This window comes from Mixophyes fleayi, chromosome 6 (assembly GCF_038048845.1).
Source record: "Mixophyes fleayi isolate aMixFle1 chromosome 6, aMixFle1.hap1, whole genome shotgun sequence".
Taxonomy (NCBI): Eukaryota; Metazoa; Chordata; class Amphibia; order Anura; family Limnodynastidae; genus Mixophyes; species Mixophyes fleayi.
This window is the reverse complement of record NC_134407.1, coordinates 207,349,451-207,377,168: the sequence shown is the minus strand read 5'-3', so window position 1 is coordinate 207,377,168 and position 27,718 is coordinate 207,349,451. Positions and strand designations below refer to the sequence as shown.

At 41.7% G+C, this 27,718-nt stretch overlaps 1 long non-coding RNA gene across 1 annotated transcript; it reads left to right on the top strand.

Annotated features, from left to right (window-relative positions):
- Positions 1-606: 606 nt before the first annotated feature.
- On the top strand, positions 607-27,718 carry LOC142160571 (uncharacterized). Its single transcript, XR_012693276.1, has 3 exons — positions 607-660; positions 24,887-24,943; positions 27,616-27,718. It is a non-coding gene; the product is annotated as an uncharacterized LOC142160571 (long non-coding RNA).

The window sequence follows — 27,718 nt, the reverse complement described above, 5'->3', positions numbered from 1 at the left end:
AACCCTTAAAGTTGAGAACGTGTTTATTACCTGAATTGATGCCGAATTTTTGCTGATTCAAACCACTCAAGTAATGAAACACCTCACAGCTCTGCACATCAGGGGGTAAATGTATCAAGCTAAAAGAGTTTTCCGGCGGGTTTGAAAAGTGGAGATGTTGCCTATAGCAACCAATCAGATTCTAGCTGTCATTTTGTAGAATGTACTAACGAAATGGCAGCTAGAATCTGATTGGTTTTTCAAACCCGCCAGAAATCTCTCAGCTTGATTAATTTACACCCAGGTCTTCCTTTATGGAGAACCAATCTCATCAGGGGACCTCTAGTAAAGAGGAAAGGAGTACCAGAAGATGGATCCATCCAAACAGCCTTTAAAATTAAAGTAAAAAAATAAATAACCCAATGACTAGGGTGTTAGACACTCATGGTGCCTGGGCTCTTTGCTATTCTGAAACATCAGGTTGACCAAAAAATCTGAATATAATATGTGGTAAAGATGCAGAGTTAGGTTGAATTTTTTTTATTCTGACTGATTTTTTTCCCCCCTTAGATTGTGCTGATTGTTGCAGGGGCCTTGCAGTTTGCTCTGGGTGTTGGCCTGGCTTTGACATTATCTATTGCATCTCTCATAAGTGGAATTCCTTTTTGGGGGCCAATATTTGTAAGTGCTGAAACAATTGCTATGTTGACATGTATAATATCTCTGAATCTATTTATTTCTTTTGTATCCTGCTTTTCAAATTTAAAACTAGCTGGTCTGTGTTATTAATGTCCATGGTCAACCCCAGTTTACCTGGTTTATTTTTCTTGAATTCTGTTCCAGTAATTGCAGATAATGGTTCAATTTGAATGCTTGCAAAGTAGTTAAAGGTAAAGCAAACATATTTTGCTGCTAGCCCGCAGCTTTCTCAGTGGGTGTTTGGGTTTTGGCTGGGGTCTATCCCTCCTTTGTATGTCCTCTTGCCATTTGTTCAATGTTCCTGGTGTTTCTGACCATCAATAACATCACAGTGTACAGGTACATCAATCTGCTGAAACCTTGGACATATACAGGGGTTCTAATGTCTCTCAAACCTCTATAGAAGAGGTGTCCAAGCAGGGCCGGATTAAGGGAATGGAGGCCCCTGGGCTAAGGGGGCTTCCATTCCCCCGTGAGGCCCCCCCCCCCGTGATCTGAGCTGCCCCCCCCCGGCACTTACCTCCTTCTCCGGGGCGCTGTACACTCTTTACTGAGGAGATCTTGTGAGAGTGAGACTCACAAGATCTCCTCAGTAAGGAGACTACAGCGCGCCGGAGAAGGACCGCAGTGAAAGTGCTCAGCAGCACTGATCACGCCGGGGGCGCCCCCGTCCCCGACCGATCAATACTGCTGCTGAGCACTTTCAAGGGCCCCCTGGATGCCATAGGCCCCTGGGCTATAGCCCAGTTAGCCCTATGGTTAATCCGGCCCTGTGTCCAAGTTCAGTCCTCAATGGCTACCAACAGTTCGTGTTTTGAGGATTTTCTGTCTGTATAAACAGGTGGGATTTTACTGACCCAGCCAAATAGATTAACTCACTCATGCATAATTAAAGAAATAATGAAAACATGAACTGTTGGTAGCTCTTGAGGACTGAGCTGGGACACCTCTGCTGTACAAGTTCCTAGGTCTGACCCAGAGGGGAATATATCAGATACTTTGTCTGTGCACTAGAAACATGAGGTCAGAGATTTTGGGCCTGAATGAAATCGGGAAGTCATCATGCTGTCTAAAAAAAAAAAAAGATCACAGAACTTCTGCGTAGCCATGACCGTGTTCAAATCGAAACAGATCTTCAAGATGCTTTTCAATTAGAATCTGGGTGTAAGCGGTACTTGCATAAACAGAGAGAACAGACTGCAGTTTATGCACAAACATATGTGCAATATAAGGTCACAATAGAGTGCATACAAAAAACGTATAATATAAAATAAATGGACAGCTCTAAACACTATAATCTTTAATAAAAAATATGGTTGGATTAAAAAATAAATAAATTATACTTTGGATTAAAAAGTAACTTATACTTGTAGTATTAACCTTTTTTACAATGTGGAGATAAATGTAACTGGATCAATCTATTAGGGGGTAAAATGTGTTTGTTGGTCTGGTCAGGCAAATACCCTGGAAATGGTACCGCAAGGACATGTACATTTAGCCCAGGTGGTATCTGAGAACACACCTCACAGTCACGAATAGTTGAGCTCTTATAAAATGCTTGTCATCTTCCCGTGTACTCCAAGGAACTGTAATATGCTCCATACCTGAAAGAGATTTAAAATCCCGATGCACATATGGACAGTAATTAAGAGTTGGACAAAAAGTCTCACTGCAGGCACGCACGAAGGGGGGGTTTCCGCTAGCCCGAAATCCCCCTCCAGGCAGGACTCATTGATAAGAAATACAAAAATCCCAGCACAAACACATATCATCAGAAACAATATGTATATAAATGAGAGATACCAATCGGTGCAAATTTTTTTTTAATATAAATCACATGACATTATATTTTAAAATAAACATGTTAAAATAAATATAAAATGAAATAAATATGCAATTTGGTAGCTATAGCATATAAGTGTAGTATATTTCAACCAATACACATTGTGCATGAATAGACAAGAATCCAGACCTCCAGGTGGTAAGTGGCTCACATAAATTCATTTAGGGAGAACGAAATATCCCATATGTATTGACATGCCAGGAATGTTCCGATATAATGTGAGGACAACAAGCAGTTAAATTACCAGAGATAATAGCCGCTGATATTGGCCGACTACAGCGAGATAGAAAGAAATATATGATACCTCTCACGATCTCTGCCTGTACTTCCGAGCACGGCTCTCCGGATTAGAACAAACAATGAACTCAAGTGAGTATAGGTGCACAACAACTGTCCGGACAAAATGCAGTGTCCTCAAACAAAGGTTCCTTAGTAATCAGTTTCTATCTAGGCAATGAACGGTAGCCAGGAGTCATTAGGATCCACAAGGGTAGATTGATTATTCAGCTGTTGTTTCATTTTGTATTCATTTTAACATGTTTATTTTAAAATATAATGTCATGTGATTTATATTAAATAACTTGTCAACTTTTTGCACTGATTGGTATCTCTCATTTATATATACATATTTTTTCTGGTAATATGCGTTTGCACTGGGATTTCTGGATTTCTCAGTAATTATTTATACGGGTTGTCGCTTTCCCATTTTCTAGCTGCAGCTCATTGTCAGATATATTTGTTACCTTTTATCATATATATTAACAATTTTCATAGCGCCCAATATTTTATATTTAAGGTCTCGTTGACAAGCTGGTCCCCTTCCTTGGCTTAATATTGTTAGCAGTAAATAGTAAGGCCACATTACTAACAAATGCAAGTCACATTTTCAATATAAAATGTAGGGAACTATAAACACCTCCACATCTGCACGACAACTTGCTCAAAATCAGAATCCTAGACTGGCGGCAACCAAAGTTTGTGAGATATTATCATGTGAGAATTACGTTTTACCATGCATTTAGATCAGAGGGGAATTGGCAATTTTGAGTCAAAGATATGTTAAACACGGATATATCTGAACTGCTTACCTCTAACCTACAGTACATAATTGTAGGCACAGTAATGCTGTTTGTATGCCAACAGGGATTTGAGACTAAGGGCTAGATTTACTAAGCTGCGGGTTTGAAAAAGTGGGGATGTTGCCTATAGCAACCAATCAGATTCTAGCTTTCATTTATTTAGTACTTTCTACAAAATGACAGCTAGAATCTGATTGGTTGCTATAGGCAACATCCTCGCTTTTTCAAACCCGCAGCTTAGTAAATCTAGCCCTAAAAAGTAGGGATGTTGCCTATAGCAACCAATCAGATTCTAGCTTTTATTTATTTAGTACCTTCTACAAAATGATAGCTAGAATCTGATTGGTTGCTATTGGCAACATCCCCACTTTTTCAAACCCGCAGCTTAGTAAATCTAGCCCTAAGTTTCAGCGGGGCAGGGACTGATACGAATGATTTAATATTTTCAGTACATTCTATCTAATTGTGGAACGACCCAATATCCAGTTCACAAACAATCAGCAGATGTCCAGTTTAGTTACAAACAAATAGCAGGTTTCCTCCTATGGAGGATTGCAGCCTCTTTCACCAGGTAATGGGAGAGACTGACTGAACAAACTGACAGTCAGACTGGCAGGTCAGAAGATCAAACACTGATCTAATAAATGGAGTCAGTCTCTCTCTCTCTCTAAATAAGGTAATGCAACTAGTAACTTTTGGTATACTGTGTGCATGTGCAATTAGAAATTTGTACATTTGGTATAAATGGCCTGTTAAAAGCGTGTAAACTGATGGCTGCTCACACAGGTTTCTGCTGCACCACTTTGACATTTATTTACTTGTCAGGATGGATAATCAGCTCCATCCTGATAAAGTAGCTCCATAAATGCACAGCACCTTCACTTTAGGTAACCTTGCAGACACCTCTTTTGGATCCAAAGAACTAGAGACTAATGTCAATTCGCTTCTCAAAACCACCAGGGCCGAAACAGCACACCTATTCACCAGGACAGTCACTTGGAATGATGAAGGACTCCTTATGGAGGGAGACATAGCGCAGCAACTAGGAAAGGCTGACCTCTGCCGAGCCATAGTACAGTCCATTGGTTCCTGTTGCTTTGGACATTCAACACGGAAGTGCCCAGGTTCATAATATTCAAAACAAACTTGTGGAGAAACTTTTCTTACTGACTCTGCCAGCTATAATGTTCACTTTGGCTTGAGCAATAGCTTTGGATTCTCCTCTGGAGCATTAGACATGCGCTGAAGTGCTTAGTAATGGTGCTTATCGCCATAGCAAGATCCTCATAAAACTGGATCCGCTTTTAGCACCCATTTCTTTTAGCTACTTTCCAGCCCACGGACACAATGGTAAATTACCAGTATCTCCACCATACGACCAGGTGTATTGGTATTTGGCTGCAACCAACTCTTTATCACTTTAGAGAGATCCGCCATCTGTGAGCAAACTGATTTTCCTGGGACATAACGCTAGTCATGGTAGCACTGAGCTCTCCCTGCTCCAGTCACACCTATCCGGGCCAACATTTCAGCCTTACTGATAGACAGTAGCCTGCTCATCAGATAAATTAACATAATCACGCTGAGGTTCACCGCTAAAATATGGCACCAGCTTCTCTGTCCAGCTTCCTGGTGGCCATTTTAGACTCGTGGCAACTTTCTCAAAGGCCAAGAGATATGCCTTCACATCATCTGAGGCAGACATTTTCTGTAAGACAGGCACCTCACACACATCATGCACCTGCCTCAATTTTGCTTGCTCTTTACGCAAGAGCTTGGTATTCTTTATCTGGGCCTCTGCAATTTGCAGCATTTGGTCCTGCTCTTCCTGTTGTGTAGTGGCTACAGCTAGTAATGCCCCATGCAGTGCCTTCTGCCTAGTGGCCACATTCACCAGAACCCTCAACAGTTCCTCCATATTGTTATTTTGGTGTGAAGGAAAATCAAACTTTGCTTCCCTAAGCATAAATTAAACAGACTTGTTTGTGGGAAAGGCTGTATGTCACTTGTCGTTAACAACAAACAACCATCAATCATTTTCATACACCTGCTTGTGTTTAAGGTTTGAATCACCTATAAACTCCACACATTTGCAGCAAAGATTTTGTAATAAACAGTTTGACACATTTGCTTTGTAATTAAGGTTTGTGTCACCAATAAATTCCCCAAAATTTTAAAATAATTTTTAACACTTTTATATTAAATATAAAATAAGATCTTCTTTTTCCAATTGTGAAAGAAATCCTTGAAAAATTGCCTCAAAGATGGGATGCCTTAGGACACCCCATCATTGAAGATTGTTGCAGGGGTCCTAATTTTGCTAGTTGTCCAAACCCCCCAATGGTTGGTGGGGGAGGGATCAGGGAAAGCCTCAAGCTTTTCAACATGGGTCTAGTTTTCTCTCAAGATCTTTCTTCCTCTTTCCTTCTCCATTTGTTCAACTGCCTCTCTCCTTTTCTCCACCTGAATGTTCCAATGCTTTCTCAAACTTAACATGTCCAAATCTGAGCTCATTATCTTTCCCCTGCTAAGGTCACTACCACTACTCACATCTTCCACACATTCAGCAACATCACCCTCTCTCCAATTCCCCACACCCACTGCCTTGGTATCATCCTTCACTCCATCCTTAGCTTCACTCATCACATCCAGTCCCCTTCACAGTCCTGTAACCTCCTCCACAACATTCCCAAAATACATCCCTTCCTCACTCATAAAGTAACAAAAACACTGGTCCACTTGCTCATCTTTTTGTACCTTGATTACTATAACATACTCCTCACTGGCCTTTCCTTGCTACATTCCATCCTGAATGCCAAGGCTAGACTGATCTTCCTCTGCCATAGCTCCTCATCCCCTTTTCTTCTTTGTAAATGTCTTCACTGCTTCCCATTCCCTCCAGAACTCAGTTCAAGCTGTTTGTCCTCACTTGCAAAGCCCTCACTAATGCTTCCCCCATACATCTCTGACCTTGTCACCTGACAAACCCATACTCGACCACTCCACTCCGCCTCTCAAGTTTGCGTCTCTTCCACCTCTTAAAACCTCCTCCAACTGCTGTCTCCAAGACTTTTCCCATGCTACTCTTCACCTATTGTACTCCATGACACACCTTACCAGACTCTCTCCCAGCCTGCAATCCTTCAAACGCTCCCTCAAAACCCACATTTTCATACTTGTCGACCATACCTTATCCCAGAGCCACACATCCATTCCCTCTACGGCCTTTATCCACCACATTCCAAGTTTATATTTGCTCTGACTGTGTCTCCCCCCCTCCCTCTAGAATATAAACTCTAATGGGCAGAGTCCTATCTTCCTTATGTCTCATGTTTGTCCACTGTCAATCTACCTCTTATGTCCCTTTACTACAAGGAGGGTACCACTGCACTAGGTATCGCTATTCCAGTATCAAAATATAATTACAAATGTTAGAATAGTTTACTGGGTGGTGCACTATTACACAAATAGCTATTATTGAAGCATGAAGAGGATAGGAAGAATTGTGCATTGGAAGGCACTCAGCGATCTACTTGTTAAAAATAAAAAACTTATACTTTATTAATATACTTAAAATATACCTCCTAATTGAATAGCGAAATATTAAAGTGACTGAAGTGAATTAAAATAGCAAATTAAATTGCTATGCCCTGCTACTTGTTATCAATATATATAAAGCTAATCAGTATATAATAGTCACTCCTCTTCTAATTATATTTGACTACCTAAGATACCATTGCAACTGAAAATGTATGCTGTGTGTACTGAGGTTATCTTGATTGGAACCAATGATCATATGATTATAGTTGACACAATTTATAAGGTAATGAGCTTATATGTTGACTCAAACCTCTGATGATGTAAAGAGCATTTTATTATATAAGTATATCCTCATGTTTATACAAGCTCACACCAAGTTGAGTACTAATATATATTATTATTAAGTAGTATTTCTGGGGCTAAAAGGAACTCTGACTAATGTTGATTAGTTTGTATAATGTAGTAATCCTTTGTCCCTGTAATATACTACTGAACTGCTAACAAACAGTCGCTTGATATGTCTGTAGTTCTCCTACTAATATTGATAGTGCCGTTTGTGCAGTCCTGCATACACACACTAGTGAACTGCTACCAATCAAGCACCTGATATATCTGTTAGTTCACCTACTAAATAGCGGTAGTGCCGTTTGGCAATCATACACACACACATACATTTAGATTAATAAATGACCCATACAAGGGTGAGTGATAGTTAGGTTAATACAGGTAGCAAGGAGTGACTATTTGCAGCAGCAGGGTAAACGCCAACGCGCGTTTCGCTACATGCTTTTTCAAGGCAACCAGAAGTGAGGGAGATTGAGAGTATTTATGCAGCTGTTCACGCCCACTGCTCTGACGTGTCACTCTACAACAGGCGGAGACTCCGTGTCTCATGATTTCCGTGATTGATAGTTGAAGTAACCTATCCTGTTGGTAGAATTTATGTTTAGCCATTCCCAATGATAGAGGATTGGGGGATCTATGTTTTCCGTTTGTCAGCATGTAAACAAACACTATGTGAATACTGAATTGAGATTTCTTGAACTGTTTCAGTTTATTTAAAATACTACAGCAGTCTAAATAAGGGAATGAATCTCCATATAATATGGTAAGTATGTGATGATATTTGATCCTATGCATATAAGGATTAAAATTAAAGCTTATTATACATATGTGTTTAGATAACACAGATTATGTAAAGTATGTTATTGATAATTACTAAGTTAATAACATAATCCAGCAATGCTTAATCCCATTAACTCAATTGATATATTCCCTGTACATACATTTTATAATGTGTGAAACTCTTATTGTATTTATACATTCTAGATTAAACTAGATTGAGATTTGTCCATATTGAACCCTTCAAGATCTGAATGGATCAAAGTGGAAAAGATATATAGTGAAAATAAAATAAATAAAATAAAAGTGATGAATATGAAGCCCATAAAAATTAAGCTATTAAAATTAATTAATAAATTGTGAAATTAACGGTTAGATGAGCCCATGTTAAAACATAGAATAGGGCATTTAAAGTGAGACATTTGGACTACATATGGTCCCTATAATATAGTTACTCTATTAAGTGGACAAATATTTCAAGTGATTAAAGATTGGTATAAAACTATACCTACAGTTTGTGAAAATATGGATAAATCTTGTATAAAAAGATAGACACCCAACAAGCATTATAATTATCCTCATAAATAGACCATAAAGTTATTGGAATCATTAAGTCCATTTGGGATCAAACTATTCATCATGAAAATTTGTCTTGCTTCTCGTTTAAGGAGTTCCTGTTGAAAATTACCACCACGGATTCCCAATGAGACCTTTTCCATGGCAAAACCTGTTAATAGTTTGGGGTTACTGCTATGATGTAATAAGAAATGTTTTGCCACAGTTGTCAAAGGTTTAAATTTATCTTTATCCCGAGAGGCATTTTTAATATTGTTTACGTGTTCTAAGAGGCGTTTCTTGAACGGCCTACTTGTCATACCAATATATTTCAACCCACACGGGCAAGTTAGACAGTATATCACACCGATAGAGTTACAATTCAGAAACTCAGTTATTCGCCAAGTTTTAGAATAGCGGTCAGTATATTCTTTAGTTTGTATACAATACTCACACGCCTTACATGTACCACATTTAAAGAATCCTATAGTTGTCTTAGGAATCTTATTGTGGGAACTGAAATGGCTGTGCACCAATTGGTCTTTAAGATTTCTAGATCTTCTCCAAGACATGGAGACTTTGTTAGGCAAAATCTGATTTAGATCCTCATCTAATAATAATACGTTCCAGTGTTTCTGAAAGATCTCTGAAATAGCCTTCCATTCGTTACAGAATGATCCAATCATTCTAACTCCAGAGTCCTGAACTTTATTTTTTACAGATGGATATATTAATGATTCTCTATTTGTTTGTTGGACCGAGTGTACTGCTTTCCGTATAATTTTATTACTGTACCCCCGCCGTTTTAATCTAGTCTGCAATTCCTGAGATCTTACTTGAAAAGTATTGTCATCTGAGCAGTTACGTTTAGTCCTAAGAAGTTCACCCTTAGGGAGACCTCTAAGGACAGGGGGAAAATGGGAGCTGGTATAATGTAACAAACTATTCGTAGCTGTGGACTTCCTATAAACATCAGTACAAATTTTGCCTTCTCTATTAATTTGTATTTGTAGGTCAAGGAAATTTATAGTGTTTTTATGAATATCTGAAGTCAATTTCAAATTGAGATTATTGTCATTAAGAATTCCAATGAATTCCTGAAACATATTTTCCTGACCATCCCATAATATTAGTATGTCATCTATATAGCGAAGCCATAATAGTATATGGTTCGTATATTGTTCATTTTCATCATTAAATACAAATTGTTGTTCCCACCAGCCGAGAAAGATGTTAGCATACGTCGGTGCACAAGATGTGCCCATCGCAGTCCCTCTGATCTGAAGATAGAATTTATCCTCAAATAGGAAATAGTTCTTTGTCAAAACAAAATCAAGAAGTTCAATCAGAAATGTATTGAATTCACTCTGGATCTTCATGTCTAGAAAATGTCGAACTGCCTGGATGCCATATTGATGTAATATATTTGTATACAGGGATTCCACATCAAGGGATGCCAACATGGTTTTACTATTAACTGATAAATCATTAATTTTGGATAGTACATCCAAAGTATCTCTTGTATATGAGGGCAAACTCGTTACAAATTCACGTAAATGTTGGTCTACAAACTGACTAGCTTTTTCACTCAGACTTCCAACCCCTGAGACTATGGGTCTCCCTGGTGGAACCTTGTCATTTTTATGAATTTTCGGTAGAGCATATAAGGTTGGAATAATTGGGTTTGCTACCTCAAGAAAATCAAAGTCCATTTTCGATATTATTCCATTGTTGAAAGCTCGTTTTATTAAATTCATATACATTGACAAGAAGTTGGCAGTGGGGTTAAAAATAAGTCTTTTGTAGCATAAGGGATCATCCAATTGGCGATATATTTCAGCCTTATACATTGATATTGGCCATAGGACAATATTCCCCCCTTTATCCGAGGGTTTAATCACTATGTCCTTCCAAGATTCTAAAACTTCTTAGGACTAAACGTAACTGCTCAGATGACAATACTTTTCAAGTAAGATCTCAGGAATTGCAGACTAGATTAAAACGGCGGGGGTACAGTAATAAAATTATACGGAAAGCAGTACACTCGGTCCAACAAACAAATAGAGAATCATTAATATATCCATCTGTAAAAAATAAAGTTCAGGACTCTGGAGTTAGAATGATTGGATCATTCTGTAACGAATGGAAGGCTATTTCAGAGATCTTTCAGAAACACTGGAACGTATTATTATTAGATGAGGATCTAAATCAGATTTTGCCTAACAAAGTCTCCATGTCTTGGAGAAGATCTAGAAATCTTAAAGACCAATTGGTGCACAGCCATTTCAGTTCCCACAATAAGATTCCTAAGACAACTATAGGATTCTTTAAATGTGGTACATGTAAGGCGTGTGAGTATTGTATACAAACTAAAGAATATACTGACCGCTATTCTAAAACTTGGCGAATAACTGAGTTTCTGAATTGTAACTCTATCGGTGTGATATACTGTCTAACTTGCCCGTGTGGGTTGAAATATATTGGTATGACAAGTAGGCCGTTCAAGAAACGCCTCTTAGAACACGTAAACAATATTAAAAATGCCTCTCGGGATAAAGATAAATTTAAACCTTTGACAACTGTGGCAAAACATTTCTTATTACATCATAGCAGTAACCCCAAACTATTAACAGGTTTTGCCATGGAAAAGGTCTCATTGGGAATCCGTGGTGGTAATTTTCAACAGGAACTCCTTAAACGAGAAGCAAGACAAATTTTCATGATGAATAGTTTGATCCCAAATGGACTTAATGATTCCAATAACTTTATGGTCTATTTATGAGGATAATTATAATGCTTGTTGGGTGTCTATCTTTTTATACAAGATTTATCCATATTTTCACAAACTGTAGGTATAGTTTTATACCAATCTTTAATCACTTGAAATATTTGTCCACTTAATAGAGTAACTATATTATAGGGACCATATGTAGTCCAAATGTCTCACTTTAAATGCCCTCTTCTATGTTTTAACATGGGCTCATCTAACCGTTAATTTCACAATTTATTAATTAATTTTAATAGCTTAATTTTTATGGGCTTCATATTCATCACTTTTATTTTATTTATTTTATTTTCACTATATATCTTTTCCACTTTGATCCATTCAGATCTTGAAGGGTTCAATATGGACAAATCTCAATCTAGTTTAATCTAGAATGTATAAATACAATAAGAGTTTCACACATTATAAAATGTATGTACAGGGAATATATCAATTGAGTTAATGGGATTAAGCATTGCTGGATTATGTTATTAACTTAGTAATTATCAATAACATACTTTACATAATCTGTGTTATCTAAACACATATGTATATTAAGCTTTAATTTTAATCCTTATATGCATAGGATCAAATATCATCACATAAACACATATGTATAATAAGCTTTAATTTTAATTTTAATCCTTATATGCATAGGATCAAATATCATCACATACTTACCATATTATATGGAGATTCATTCCCTTATTTAGACTGCTGTAGTATTTTAAATAAACTGAAACAGTTCAAGAAATCTCAATTCAGTATTCACATAGTGTTTGTTTACATGCTGACAAACGGAAAACATAGATCCCCCAATCCTCTATCATTGGGAATGGCTAAACATAAATTCTACCAACAGGATAGGTTACTTCAACTATCAATCACGGAAATCATGAGACACGGAGTCTCCGCCTGTTGTAGAGTGACACGTCAGAGCAGTGGGCGTGAACAGCTGCATAAATACTCTCAATCTCCCTCACTTCTGGTTGCCTTGAAAAAGCATGTAGCGAAACGCGCGTTGGCGTTTACCCTGCTGCTGCAAATAGTCACTCCTTGCTACCTGTATTAACCTAACTATCACTCACCCTTGTATGGGTCATTTATTAATCTAAATGTATGTGTGTGTGTGTATGATTGCCAAACGGCACTACCGCTATTTAGTAGGTGAACTAACAGATATATCAGGTGCTTGATTGGTAGCAGTTCACTAGTGTGTGTATGCAGGACTGCACAAACGGCACTATCAATATTAGTAGGAGAACTACAGACATATCAAGCGACTGTTTGTTAGCAGTTCAGTAGTATATTACAGGGACAAAGGATTACTACATTATACAAACTAATCAACATTAGTCAGAGTTCCTTTTAGCCCCAGAAATACTACTTAATAATAATATATATTAGTACTCAACTTGGTGTGAGCTTGTATAAACATGAGGATATACTTATATAATAAAATGCTCCTTACATCATCAGAGGTTTGAGTCAACATATAAGCTCATTACCTTATAAATTGTGTCAACTATAATCATATGATCATTGGTTCCAATCAAGATAACCTCAGTACACACAGCATACATTTTCAGTTGCAATGGTATCTTAGGTAGTCAAATATAATTAGAAGAGGAGTGACTATTATATACTGATTAGCTTTATATATATTGATAACAAGTAGCAGGGCATAGCAATTTAATTTGCTATTTTAATTCACTTCAGTCACTTTAATATTTCGCTATTCAATTAGGAGGTATATTTTAAGTATATTAATAAAGTATAAGTTTTTTATTTTTAACAAGTAGATCGCTGAGTGCCTTCCAATACACAATTCTTCCTATCCTCTTCATGCTCTTATGTCCCTTGTCATGTCTTTTGTTGACTTTTGTAGGAGTGCTATGCTGTTTGTCTACTCAGACCCATAGAATTTGTGGCGGCATCTGTCATTGTTCTCACAATGCTTACTCTCTATTTGTAGCTGATGTTGCTATATGCATAATTGTATTCCTGAATTTGTCATTATGCTTAATTGTTTTCACGCTTCAATTTATGCTTATTATATTCATGTATATCATAACTAGAGATGGTCACTGACCCCCGTGTTTTGGTTTTGGATTCGGTTTTGGATCTGGATTACCGTCGTGTTTTGGTTTTGGTTTTGGTTTTGCAAAACCTCCATTGCGTGTTTTGGTTTTGGTTTTGGTTTTGTTTGGTTTTGTTTTGCTATTTTTTGGGAAAATCCATGTTTTTGGGCCTAAATTAACCCAATTTAGTGCTCCAACTGTTTTAGAGACAAGTAATCTAATTGTTGAGGTAATAAATCATCCCAAAAAACAGTTTAATTCTTCGTTGGTAGGCCTATTCTACACACAAAACAGATTGTCTTCCTCTCCATCTATGCATATTGGCAATGCAGCCATCGTCTTTGAATGTATATTACACCCTACACTTATAGTTAAATATGTAAAGAAATGGAAAAAGCCAGTTTGGTTTCTGTCTCTCAAGGCCCCCCTCCACTTGTATAAAATACCAAAAAATTCAGCCATTATAGACTGTACAATATTAATTGACATGGAGAAAGCCAGTTTGGTTTCTGTCTCTCAAGGCCCCCCTCCACTTGTATAAAATACCCAAAAATTCAGCCATTATAGACTGTACAATATTAATTGACATGGAGAAAGCCAGTTTGGTTTCTGTCTCTCTAGGCCCCCCTCCACTTGTATAAAATACTAAAAAATTCAGCCATTATAGACTGTACAATATTAATTGACATGGAGAAAGCCAGTTTGGTTTCTGTCTCTCTAGGCCCCCCTCCACTTGTATAAAATACTAAAAAATTCAGCCATTATAGACTGTACAATATTAATTGACATGGAGAAAGCCAGTTTGGTTTCTGTCTCTCTAGGCCCCCCTCCACTTGTATAAAATACTAAAAAATTCAGCCATTATAGACTGTACAATATTAATTGACATGGAGAAAGCCAGTTTGGTTTCTGTCTCTCTAGGCCCCCCTCCACTTGTATAAAATACTAAAAAATTCAGCCATTATAGACTGTACAATATTAATTGACATGGAGAAAGCCAGTTTGGTTTCTGTCTCTCTAGGCCCCCCTCCACTTGTATAAAATACTAAAAAATTCAGCCATTATAGACTGTACAATATTATGAAAAATGGACAAAGCCAGTTTAGGGTCACTCTGTCTATGACACCCTACCCTTAAGGATAAATTGCCCTAACAGCAGCCTTTCAAGATGGTATGTGATATGGAAATGCCACAAGTCCCTTTCCTCTTTGGGGGTAGATTGCACCCTACACTTACATAGAAAGTTTTAAAAAGATGTTATCGGCATCATCTTCAGCTTCATCCTCACCCTCATCAGTGTTATCGTCATCATCACAGACTATCAATTCATCGCCGCTTGAATCCGCCATTAGAGAACAGTCAGTGCTTGCATGTCTTGGATGGTGAAGGCCTTCCTCGTGGAAGATGTAGTTCATTTTTATAAACATCATTTTCTCCACATTTTTGGGAAGTAACCTTCTACGGCGATCACTGACTAAGTTCCCTGCTGTGCTGAACACTCGTTCAGAGTACACACTGGAGGGTGGGCAGCTTAGGTATTGCAAAGCAAGTTTGTACATGGGTTTCCAAATAGCTTGCTTTTCTTCCCAGTAAGGAAAGGGACTGTCTGACATTTCCATATCAACTACCTCTTGAAAGTAATCCTCCACCATCCTTTGCATGTTTATACTCATATTGGATGGACTTATGGGCAAAGTGACACTTTTTTTTGAAAAATCCTTCAAACCAGCCCAGATGTTAAATTGTTCTCGTCTGCCCCCTGTGTCTTCCCTGCTTCTTTTTTGGAAATTTAATTTTTTACGAGCAACAGCTTGAGAAAGTGAAGGAGGACACGTCGTCAAGCCGAGGCCCAGTTCAGCGGCCAACTTGCTGAGCAATAGCTCCTTGCAAAAGTTCACATCTCGCTCATTTACAAGTAAAGACTCAATGTAGGTTTTAAACCTTGGATCAAGCACAGTGGCCAAAACGTACTGATCCGAGTTCAAGATCTTAATAACTCGAGGATCATTGTGAAGCGAATTAAGTACTTGATCGACAAGGCCAACATACTTTGCTGAATTGCTTGCTTTCAGCTCCTCCTTCATTTTCTCAAGCTGCTTTTCCAATAGTCTAATTAAAGGAATGACTTGGCTCAAACTAGCAGAGTCTGCACTGACCTCACATGTCACAACTTCAAATGGTTTCAGCACCTTGCACAGCACTGAAAGGATTCCCCACTGTGCAAGAGTGAAATACATCCCCCCTCCTTTCCCAATGTCATGACTTGTGCAATATGCTTGGATGGCTTTGCGCTGTTCCTCCATCCTCTGAAGCATGTACAGGGTGGAATTCCACCGAGTTACCACCTCTTGCTTAAGTTGGTGGCAGGGCAAGTTAAACTGCTCTTGGAGCTGCTGTAATCTCCTACATGCTGTGGCTGAATGCCTGAAATGGCCTGAAATTTTACGGGCCACCGAAAGCATCTCCTGCACCTCACGGTTGTTTCGTAGGAAGCTCTGCACCACCAAGTTGATGGTGTGAGCAAAACAGGGAATATGTTGGAAATCACCCAGCTGTAATGCTCGCACTATATTGTTGGCGTTATCTGAAATGACATACCCTGGGGAGAGTCCGAGTGGTATAAGCCATGCATCAATCACATCTCTCAGTTTGCGTAACAAATTGTCAGCCGTATGCCTGTTAGTGAAGCCGGTGATACAAAGAGTGGCCTGCCTGTGACAAATGTTACGTAGTGGTGTACATGCTGCTGCTGTTCCTGCTGGTGAAGGTGAATGACCAACCCAGTGGGCTGTCACAGTCATATAGTCTTTGGTTTGGCCACTTCCACTTGTCCACATATCTGTGGTTAAGTGAACAGTGGGCAGAATGGCATTTTTCAGCGCAATCTCTACATTTTTACACACTTTTTGGTATAGTTGTGGAATAGCTTTACGGGAGAAATGGTGTCGCGATGGAATTCTGTAACGCGGACACAAAACCTCAATTAACTGTGAAAAACCAGCTGCGTTTATGGTGGAGATTGGACGCAGATCTAACACTAACATTGCAGCCATGGCGTCTGTGATTCGCTTGGCGACTGGGTGACTGCTGTCATATTTGCTTCCCCTCGCAAAGGATTGTTTCACAGTTAATTGCTGAAATGTAGGACTGCTCATTTTATTCACCTGCCTCTGGGATGACGATTCACCCCCAGCAGCAGCAACAGCAGCAGCAGGACTAACGCTTTCTTCAGAGGAATCAATAATAGTGCCGGAGTCATCCAGCCTTAAGTGGGATGCCGGGCTAACTCCGAGCGCTACTGAGGATATTGATGAGGATGGTGTGGTGGGTGTATTTTGTGGCCGTCGGTATGTCGGTGAGCGGAGGGTCTTAGCTGATGAGGGAGTGCTTGTATTCTTTTGGGAAGAACTTTCAGCTTTTCCCAACACTTTGCCATGAACTCTCGTTAAATGGCGTAACATAGACGAGGTTCCAAGATGGTTAAGGTCCCTCCCTCGACTGACTGTGGCTTCACATACACTACAAATGGCTATACAATTGTTGTCTGGATTTGGGTAGAAATAATTCCACACATAAGAAGTGGATTTTTTTGTTTTATGCCCAGGCATGACAATGGCCTTTTTCTTGTCACGTGCCAGAACTGCTGCCACTGGTGCAGGACTTACACAAACAACCTCATCCTCATCAACATCCTCATTAGCGCCCTCGTCGCCTACACAAATCTCCCCCTCATCCTCTTCTAATTCCAAAGTGGCATCCTCAATTTGGGTATCACCGGCTACACTCGGGCTATTAAGGCACACATCAGCAGAATGCTCACGATTAGACATCCCACTGTTGGATGGACTCTCCACAGGGATTGTTGTCATTTGTGAATCAGAGCAAATATTCTCCTGTAATGCCTCACTGGTATCTTGCAGCTCAGCTTTGACGCGTAACAGTAGTTGTGCACCAATTGTAGGCTGGGTAACTTTTTGGGATCTGCCACTAATAGCCAAAGGTGAAGGCCTCATTCTCTCTTTGCCACTGCGTGTGTAGAATGGCATGCTTGCAATTTTTTTTTTATCGTCACTTAACTTTTGCTCAGTTACACTTCGTTTTCGCTTCAATACAGTAAATTTTTTTTTGGTTTTTGTTTTTTGCACTAATTTGAAAACACTCTGTTGTTTGACATCGCCTTGGCCAGATGACGTACTGGGAACACTAACATCAGGACTGGTGACAGAACCTGGTTGCTCATTTAGATCATATGTGGACTGCTTTGAATCCATTGCGTAGATACTGCTGACAGATATGACTTTTGACAGCCAGAAATATTAATGCACAATTAGAGAGGACACCCCAAAAACACTGAGGAGTGCTTAAAATTATTGAGTAGATACTGCTGACAGATATGACTTTTGACAGCCAGAAATATTAATGCACAATTAGGGAGGACACCCCAAAAACACAGAGGAGTGCTAACATTTATTGAGTAGATACTGCTGACAGATATGACTTTTGACAGCCAGAAATATTAATGCACAATTAGGGAGGACACCCCAAAAACACAGAGGAGTGCTAAAATTTATTGAGTAGATACTGCTGACAGATATGACTTTTGACAGCCAGAAATATTAATGCACAATTAGAGAGGACACCCCAAAAACACTGAGGAGTGCTTAAAATTATTGAGTAGATACTGCTGACAGATATGACTTTTGACAGCCAGAAATATTAATGCACAATTAGAGAGGACACCCCAAAAACACTGAGGAGTGCTAACATTTATTGAGTAGATACTGCTGACAGATATGACTTTTGACAGCCAGAAATATTAATGCACAATTAGGGAGGACACCCCAAAAACACAGAGGAGTGCTAAAATTTATTGAGTAGATACTGCTGACAGATATGACTTTTGACAGCCAGAAATATTAATGCACAATTAGAGAGGACACCCCAAAAACACTGAGGAGTGCTTAAAATTATTGAGTAGATACTGCTGACAGATATGACTTTTGACAGCCAGAAATATTAATGCACAATTAGGGAGGACACCCCAAAAACACAGAGGAGTGCTAAAATTTATTGAGTAGATACTGCTGACAGATATGACTTTTGACAGCCAGAAATATTAATGCACAATTATGGGGGACAACCCAAAAGCGCTGGGGAGTGCCAAATATGAAGAAAAAATAATAAACCTCTATCCTCCTCTCTGCACTAGCGATTTTGGTTAGAGCAATTGCAAGAACAATATTGTATTCTTTCTCTGTCCCTGCTCTAATTAGCCTATGACTACACCCTGCTCTCTCCCTCTGTCAAATGGCGATGGATTGCTGTGGAGGCGTGTATTTATAAAGTTGAAGTATCGCGAGAACCGAGTCCCGAGATCCGACGACGTCACAATGACGTTCGGCCTCGATTTGGATTCGGAATTGGCGGGAGAGTACCGAGCTGCTCAGCTCGGTACTCGGATACCCAAAGTTCGGGTGGGTTCGGTTCTCGGAGAACCGGACCCGCCCATCTCTAATCATAACAGTAATGTCACGATCCGCCTGGCGCAGCTCCTACCTTTTGGACTTTATTATTTGTATTTGTTCTTTTTATGTGTTTGCAGCAGTACCTCTGATGTCCAGAGGTGCTGCTATTGTGCATTTCTTGTGCTTTAGGGGTTAACCTTTCTGTTCACTAATTATCCCATGCACCTGGGTGTGGTCTCATTTTCCTTATGTATACCTGTCACTCCCAGCACACATTGCTGGTTATTGATGTCATATCCTGTTTTTGCACCCTGTGGATTCTTCCTCCTGCCTTGCTCCTCTGGTTACATGCTGCTTGGAATCTGTTCATACCTCCTGCTTCCCTGCATTAGCTGTGTACCTGCTGGTTTCTGAACATTCATATTACTTCCTGCATCAGCTTGCACCTGGAATTTACTACTACTCTTGATTACCTGCTATTTATACTTTTCTGCAAATAAACAGAGTGTTTTCACCATATTCGTGGCTCCTAGCTGTACTTCTGTATGGAACCGTGACAGTATAACCAGCCGAAAAAACAGCTTAGGAGTCAGGTGAAAGTTTACTTTTGGAACATGTCTGCTTTACCAAGCTTTTGAATTACCACAGCTACAGGCTTTACAAATGGACATAATCCTGTTACTCTCCCAGCTGGCTAAATTTTCCACTTTGCTTATGGACCCACTCAGGAGACTGTCAGATTCTGTCTCTCCTAATTCAGAAGCTGCTGATCTGTCTCAATCCACCTTCTCTGCTGATGAACCTGTGCAAATAGCACCTCTTAAAAGTGCTTCTACAAATTTGCTGTTTTCTAAGAACTATGTGGTAACTAATTCCCAGTTCACAGGTGGTCCATGCCCCCATCTGACCGAAGAGGAGCGACAACGCAGAATAACAAACAAGTTGTGTCTCTACTGTGCCAGCAATGCACATTACTTGCAGGACTGTCCTATCCGTAGACCACGTCAGCTTACTGAACCATCTCCTGTTGTTTCCTCTCTGCATTCCAAATCTGTTTATGCTCCACCATTCCTGTTCTCTGGGAAGAGACCCAATCTGCCAGCTCCAGCTGCCTGTCCTGAGACGCCAGCTCCACCCGCCTGTCCTGAGACGCCAGCTCCACCCGCCTGTCCTGAGATGCCAGCTCCACCCGCCTGTCCTGAGGCACCAGCTCCACCCACCTGTCCTGAGGCGCCAGCTCCACCCACCTGTCCTGAGGCGCCAACTCCCTCTGTCTCCTGTTGCGAGGTCCCAGCCTCTGTCTCCTGTTGCGAGGTGCCAGCCTCTGTCTTCTGTGCCGAGGTGCCATCATCTGCCTCTTGCTCCAAGGTGCCATCATCTGCCTCTTGCTCAGAGTCTCCTGCCACTGTGTCCAGTCCTGAGTCTCCTGCCACTGTGTCCGGTCCTGAGTCTCCCGCCACTGTGTCCGGTCCTGAGTCTCCTGCCACTGTCTCCGGTCCTGAGTCTCCTGCCACTGTGTCCGGTCCTGAGTCTCCTGCCACTGTGTCCGGTCCTGAGTCTCCTGCCACTGTGTCCGGTCCTGAGTCTCCTGCCACTGTGTCCGGTCCTGAGTCTCCTGCCACTGTGTCCGGTCCTGAGTCTCCTGCCACTGTGTCCGGTCCTGAGTCTCCTGCCACTGTGTCCGGTCCTGAGTCTCCTGCCACTGTGTCCGGTCCTGAGTCTCCTGCCACGGTGTCCAGTCCTGAGTCTAATGCCACTGTGTCCGGTCCTGAGTCTCCAGCCGCTGTCTCTGTTCTTGAGCTACAGCCTGCTCCAGAGGGGGCGCTGCCCTTAAAGCCTGCTCCAGAAGGGGCGCTGCCCTTAAAGTCTGCTCCAGATGGGGCACTGCCCTTAAAGTCTGCTCCAGAGGTGGCGTTGCCCTTACAGTCTTCTCCAGAGGGGGTGTTGCCCTTACAGTCTTCTCCAGAGGGGGCGCTGCCCTTACAGTCTGCTCCAGAGGGGGTGCTGCCCTTACAGTCTGCTCCAGAGGGGGCGCTGCCCTTACAGTCTGCTCCAGAGGGGGCGCTGCCCTTACAGTCTTCTCCAGAGGGGGCGTTGCCCTTACAGTGTTCTCCAGAGGAGGCGTTGCCCTTACAGTTTTCTCCAGAGGGGGCGCTGGCCTTACAGTCTTCTCCAGAGGGGGCGCTGTCCTTACAGTCTTCTCCAGAGGGGGCGCTGCCGTTACAGTCTGCTCCAGAGGGGGTCCTGTCCCTCCAGTATGCTCCAGAAGAGTTGCCTGTCCATGCAGTTCAGCCCGAGTTGCCTGTTCATACGGTTCAGCCCGAGTTGCCTGTCCATGCGGTTCAGCCCGAGTTGCCTGTCCATGCGGTTCAGCCCGAGTTGCCACTCTATGCAGTTCAGCCCGAGTTACCCCTTGGTGCTGTCTGCTCTGAGGCTTCTCACAGCGCTGTCTGCTTTGAGGCTTCTCACAGCGCTGTCTGCCCCGAGGCTTCTCACAGTGCTGTCTGCCCCGAGGCTTCTCACAGTGCTGTCTGCCCCGAGGCTTCTCACAGTGCTGTCTGCCCCGAGGCTTCTCACAGCGCTGTCTGCTTTGAGGCTTCTCACAGCGCTGTCTGCCCCGAGGCTTCTCACAGTGCTGTCTGCCCCGAGGCTTCTCACAGTGCTGTCTGCCCCGAGGCTTCTCACAGTGCTGTCTGCCCCGAGGCTTCTCACAGTGCTGTCTGCCCCGAGGCTTCTCACAGTGCTGTCAGCCCCGAGGCTTCTCACAGAGATGTCTGCCCCGAAGCTTCTCACAGTGCTGTCGCTGCCAAGCCTGCCACCCAGTCTGGGCCTGCTGCCAAGCCTGCCACCCAGTCCGGGCCAGCTGCCAAGCCTTCTGCCCAGTCCGGGCCTGCTGCCAAGCCTGCCCCCCAGTCCGGGCCTGCTGCCAAGCCTTCTGCCCAGTCCGGCTCTGCTGCCAAGCCTTCTGCCCAGTCCGGCTCTGCTGCCAAGCCTTCTGCCCAGTCCGGCTCTGCTGCCAAGCCTTCTGCCCAGTCCGGGCCTGCTGCCAAACCTTCTGCCCAGTCCGGGCCTCCTGTCAAGCCTGCCGCCAAGTCTGTCGCCCAGTCCGGGCCTGCTGCCAAGTCTGTCGCCCAGTCCGGGCCTGCTGCCAAGTCTGAACCATCCGTTGCCAAGGGTGCCAAGTCTGAGCTGTTACCTACCTTTGAGGGGCTCCTTTCTGAATTTAGTGCTCTACTAAGGTTTTGTGCTTCTTATTTCCCCTCAGTACCTAGCCTTGTCAGTGACCCAAGGAGGCAAGTTTTGTTTTGTTAACAAATTTTAGAGGAGAGGCTATGGAATGGGCAAACCCTTTGATTGAGTCTGATCACCCCCTCCTGTCTGACTAAATATTTGTTGAGGCTGTGATCAACAAGTTTTCACCTCCCGCTATGCCATCTTGCGGGGCCTCTACATTATTAGCAGTACCACCCATCTCACCTGGCCAAGTGATACCTTTGTGCTCCTCCCAGTTGGCGCAGATCCCAACTCCAAGGAAGTCCCGTAAGAGAGGAAGAAGAGAGGTGGTTCTGCAGTGCTTGAACTGGCAGCTGGCATGGTCCCCTTTGCCTTTCCACCCATGGACGAGGACTGTTCTGCCAGGGCCCCTATTGTGGACTATGATTCTGATGAATTCAGACATTGGTGGTAATTTGGGCGTTTGGAATCCGCCCCTAAGGGAGGGGGTACTGCCACGATCCGCCTGGCAGTTCCTACCTTTTGGACTTTATTATTTGTATTTGTTCTTTTTATGTGTTTGCAGCAGTACCTCTGATGTCCAGAGGTGCTGCTATTGTGCATTTCTTGTGCTTTAGGGGTTAACCTTTCTGTTCACTAATTATCCCATGCACCTGGATATGGTCTTATTTTCCTTATTTATACCTGTCACTCCCAGCACACATTTCTGGTTATTGATGTCATATCCTGTTTTTGCACCCTGTGGATTCTTCCTCCTGCCTTGCTCCTCTGGTTACATGCTGCTTGGAATCTGTTCATACCTCCTGCTTTCCTGCATTAGCTGTGTACCTGCTGGTTTCTGAACATTCATATTACTTCCTGCATCAGCTTGCACCTGGTATTTACTACTACTCTTGATTACCTGCTATTTATACTTTTCTGCAAATAAACAAAGTGTTTTCACCATATTCGTGGCTCCTAGCTGTACTTCTGTATGGAACCGTGACAAGTAATGATTGCCGGAGCTGCAGAATCTGTAGCACCCCATAAAATGATGATGATGATTGATTATGGTAGGATTGGAGTACACTGTTTATTTACTGGATTTACTCATAGAAACTCTGAGCTTGGGCTGGTTTTAACCATAGCAGGTGGACCCCACATTGTTTGTCTCCCTATTACAGTGGAAACAAACCCTTGCTCTCGCTTGCTAACACTGGAGCTGGTAAAGGCTTTAAGGAGACTGGACATACTGATCCATTTTTAATTCTTTATTTATTTTATGACACAGTATACTCTGTTTATAGTTACAAGCAATGGTGTGCGAAGGGACATGAGACAAATCACTTTCTGGACAAAGACATGTTGACAAATATAAATAGCTGTTGATGATGATGATGATAAAATAGTCTCTGCTTAGTCATAAAACAGTTATCAAAATTGACATACATGATTTAAATTTATAAAATAGTTTTAAAATAAAATGTAAATAAAGCTCAGAAAATGCAGGATTGGGCTCACATAATTTCTGGCATAGTCAGTGGTCTAGGGACAGGCTTTCCGACTGTTCTCTTCCCCTTTATGATTAAGATTTCTATTCATTCTTGAACATCCCATACATACAAAATGAATTCTAAAAACCTGGTAAAATGCATGTGAAACACAATTTTGGTTATATTGATGCCTAAGAGATATACATCATATACTTTCTTTTATGTGGAATGTATATATCACACACGCAATTTATTTAATTACTTTCAAAGCATATAAATGTATAAAGATGCCTTCACAAACTATTGTAGTATGTGATGTATTCCTTTGATGGATTATATTTTTGCATTTATCCAGTTAGCTTGAACTTTGTTCAACCCCTATGGTTCTTTCTAGCCGAATTAATTTTAGCCAATATTTTAGGTGGAATGGGGATGATTGGGATAGGAGAAGAGAGATGGAGAACAGGAAGACAGAGGGGAGGAAGGCAGGACTAGAAATGTACAACAATGATGGAGCCTGAATAGTAAGGCACAGCCCCCCTTCTTTAAACCTGAGAACCTACTCAGAATGAGTAAGGACCACAACAGATTATTTTTTAAAAAAAAACCACGCTGGTTTTGGATGACGGGCCCCGTTAATTTGGACCTTGTACACTGTGATATAGTGTAAGTATGTATGTATGTATGGATGGATGGATGGGCAGTATGTTGGCACAGTGTTAGTATTGCTTTCACACAGTATTGGGGTCATGGGTTCGATTTTGACAAGGTCTCTTTCTGTGAACTTGTAGGTTCTCCCTGTTTTTGCTTGTGTTTACTCTGGGTTTTCTGATTTGCTCCCACACTCCAAAAACATACGGATAGGTTAACTGACTTCTGTCGAAATTGATTTGTGTGGAGGGAATTTAGATTGTGATCTCCACTGAGCATGGACTTGCGTGAATGATTAAATAATCTGTGTAAAGTGCAGCATAATATACATGCACTATATAAATAACTGTTAATAACTATGTATATAATGGATGATATTAATTATGTATTTTATTTTTACAGTACATAATCGCAGGAGCATTGACAATTGCAGCTGAGTGTAACCCCAACATCTGCTTGGTGAGTTTCCACTCTTCACTGGCCGGTTATAATGTTACGGTTAATGGTATAATCATAAACCAGTAGAACAAGATGGAGAGATCTTCACCTATAGCAGCCGCCTTTCCCATAGAGCTCGTTATGCTCACAGGTACTCGGATGCCCCCAGGTCTTATACTCAAAGTAGCACAGGTTTATGAACGTACTGTAGCGCAGAGGAGCGGGGTGCAGAATCAGGTGTGGTCAGAGACAGGCTGAGGTCTAGGTCCGAAGCAAGAACCTTGGTTAGAATCAGGCAAGGTGTCAGGGCTGGCAGCAAACGAGGAGTATCCAGAAACAAAGCAGGTCAGGGAAACAGGCAAGAATGAAATCCAATAAATAGGGCCAAGGGTCATACACGAGGAATCCAGGAGCTCTGCGGGAAAGGCGGCTGCTATAGGTCTCTTTCTCTTTGTTCCCTTCTCTCTGCTCCAAGATCGTTATAGCTTACCCTCATCAGAGACATATAAGTACTTGCAAGTTAGGCACTGGGTGATGACTGTTATGAGCCGCCGCGGCTCCGGGCACTGCCGCGACTCACTTCCCCGGCAGGCTCTGCGTACCGGCCGACGGCATGACGACCGGGATGTCATTTCCCCCGGGTCCCGGACATTGCCTAGGCAACGGTCTGGACGCTCTCAGTCAGTAGCGCTGCGTCCCGGCATCTAGGTAGCCGGGCGCAGGCGCACAATTGTTTTTGTTATAGCCCAGTTGGACTAAGTGCCTCTTGTTGTGCAGGACAGCTCCTATTGGCCCCTGTTCATTTATAAGGCAGGAAGGGACAAGCCCTCCCTGCCGGTTATAGTTCCTGCTTGCTCATACTAAGCCTGCTGTGTTCCTTTGTTCTCTGATTAGTTTTGATTCTGACTATTGTTACCGACCCTTGCCTTGTTTACTGACTACGATTGATTGCCTGTGCCCCCTGACCTATTGCCTGGACTCTTACGCTGCTGTTTTGCCTGTGACCTCTGACCTCGGCTTGTCTACTGGATACTCTGTCTGCTGCCGGCCTTCGACCCTTGCCTGGACTTCACTCCGCTGTGTGCTCCTATACTCTATCGCTGGGTTCTCCCCAGTCAGTGCACAACTCACGACCCTTTGTTGTCTGCGGCCAAGTCTGTCCCCACCACTAGGGGCTCCAGTGAACACCAGACTTCAGAGCAGAACTCTGGGTTTTGTGGTGCTGGCTGTTGGGGTTCCTAACAATGACTGTCTCTAAGACCCCTTACTCTCTCTTTTCGCTCCCTCCACCTGTTTCAGATAGACTGACAAAGGGTGCCAATGTAGGTAGAATAGCGTTCTGGTATAAATAACTCCTCTCCTTTATCCCTTCCACTAAAGCCCCAGCCCAAATTTGGTGGGAAGCAGATGTGAGCTTTAGCTTCACTCCGCACCAATGGGAGAAAATCTATGTTACTTCTCTTTGCATGTCAAAATGCATCAATCACACAGAGATACAGGTCAAACTCCTCAATCGGCTATATCTTACCCCAGACCGGCTACACAAAATCTTGCCAAACCAATCAAAATTCTGCTGGCGCCACTGTGCTCAGGTAGCTGATGTCTTCTGGATATGTCCAGTGCTTCAGCCACTGTGGGGCGAGGTATTTGCCCTGATCTCCACTGTTTTAAAAACCACCATTGCTCCAGACCCCGTCTTAGCTTTTCTTCATGCATACCCGACTTCCATTCCTAAACAAGACTGATATCTTTTGGGGCACATATTGATAGCTGCTATAGCAACAATAGCCCAAAACTGGAAGTCCCCCACCGCCCCTACTATTACCCAAATCATTTCCAAGATTCAGTTCAGCTTTGAGATGGAAACAATAGACATGCCCTATTCCACAGTATCCAAAAGGAGTGAACAACATTAAAAGATGTATATCAACAGATTTTCACACAAATAATTAACACCAAAAATTAATATTTAAAATTAATAACTAAGAACAAGTAAGGAAGATAAACTCATAGGGACTAGCTGTATCGATGTTCCGTGTGGTTCGTTAAGTGACAGTTACAAAGGACATATTTATTTATGTGCATCACTGTTATATAATGTCAGAGCTGTCTCATCTTCTGAATATATGCATATGTTTAGAGCGAAGTAGATGAACTTACTACTTGCATTTTTAATTGACCATTATTAACTATTGAGTGTATATTTGAGAAACACTGTTGATATGAATAGCTATCATTGTCCTATATGAATTATATATATATTGATATAATATAAATTACAATATCCTGTTGCATTATTTAATCAATATCATGCCTTAATCTGATTAATGGGTAATTCTATTTCTAGTTGGCCCTCCAGATTTCACTGCTTCTTATGAAATTCATAGCATCCTTAGTCAAATTAGACAATAAGAAGCCAGGCTTACTAATATAATTTGCCCGTGACTCTGTTGCTTGTGCACACACAGTTACACTGCCTCTGTCCTTAGTTATAACACAGGCTTAGAATAAAACTGAGCAGTAAACTGCTCTGTGTCACCCCAGCATAACCAGTGAATATTTTTGTAGATTATCCATAGTTTTGGGAAAACACCCACTAACAGTACCAGAGCTTTCCTGCTGAATCCTGACTATTTGGGAGATACTGTATACTATGCATTTTAATAGTTGCTTTTCCCCTTATCTCTTTTCAGGTGAAAGGATCACTCTCCTTGAACATCATTAGCTCAGTTTTCAGCTTTATTGCATTCATCCTAAACTGCATTGATCTAGCAACAATTGAGAATATGGCATCTT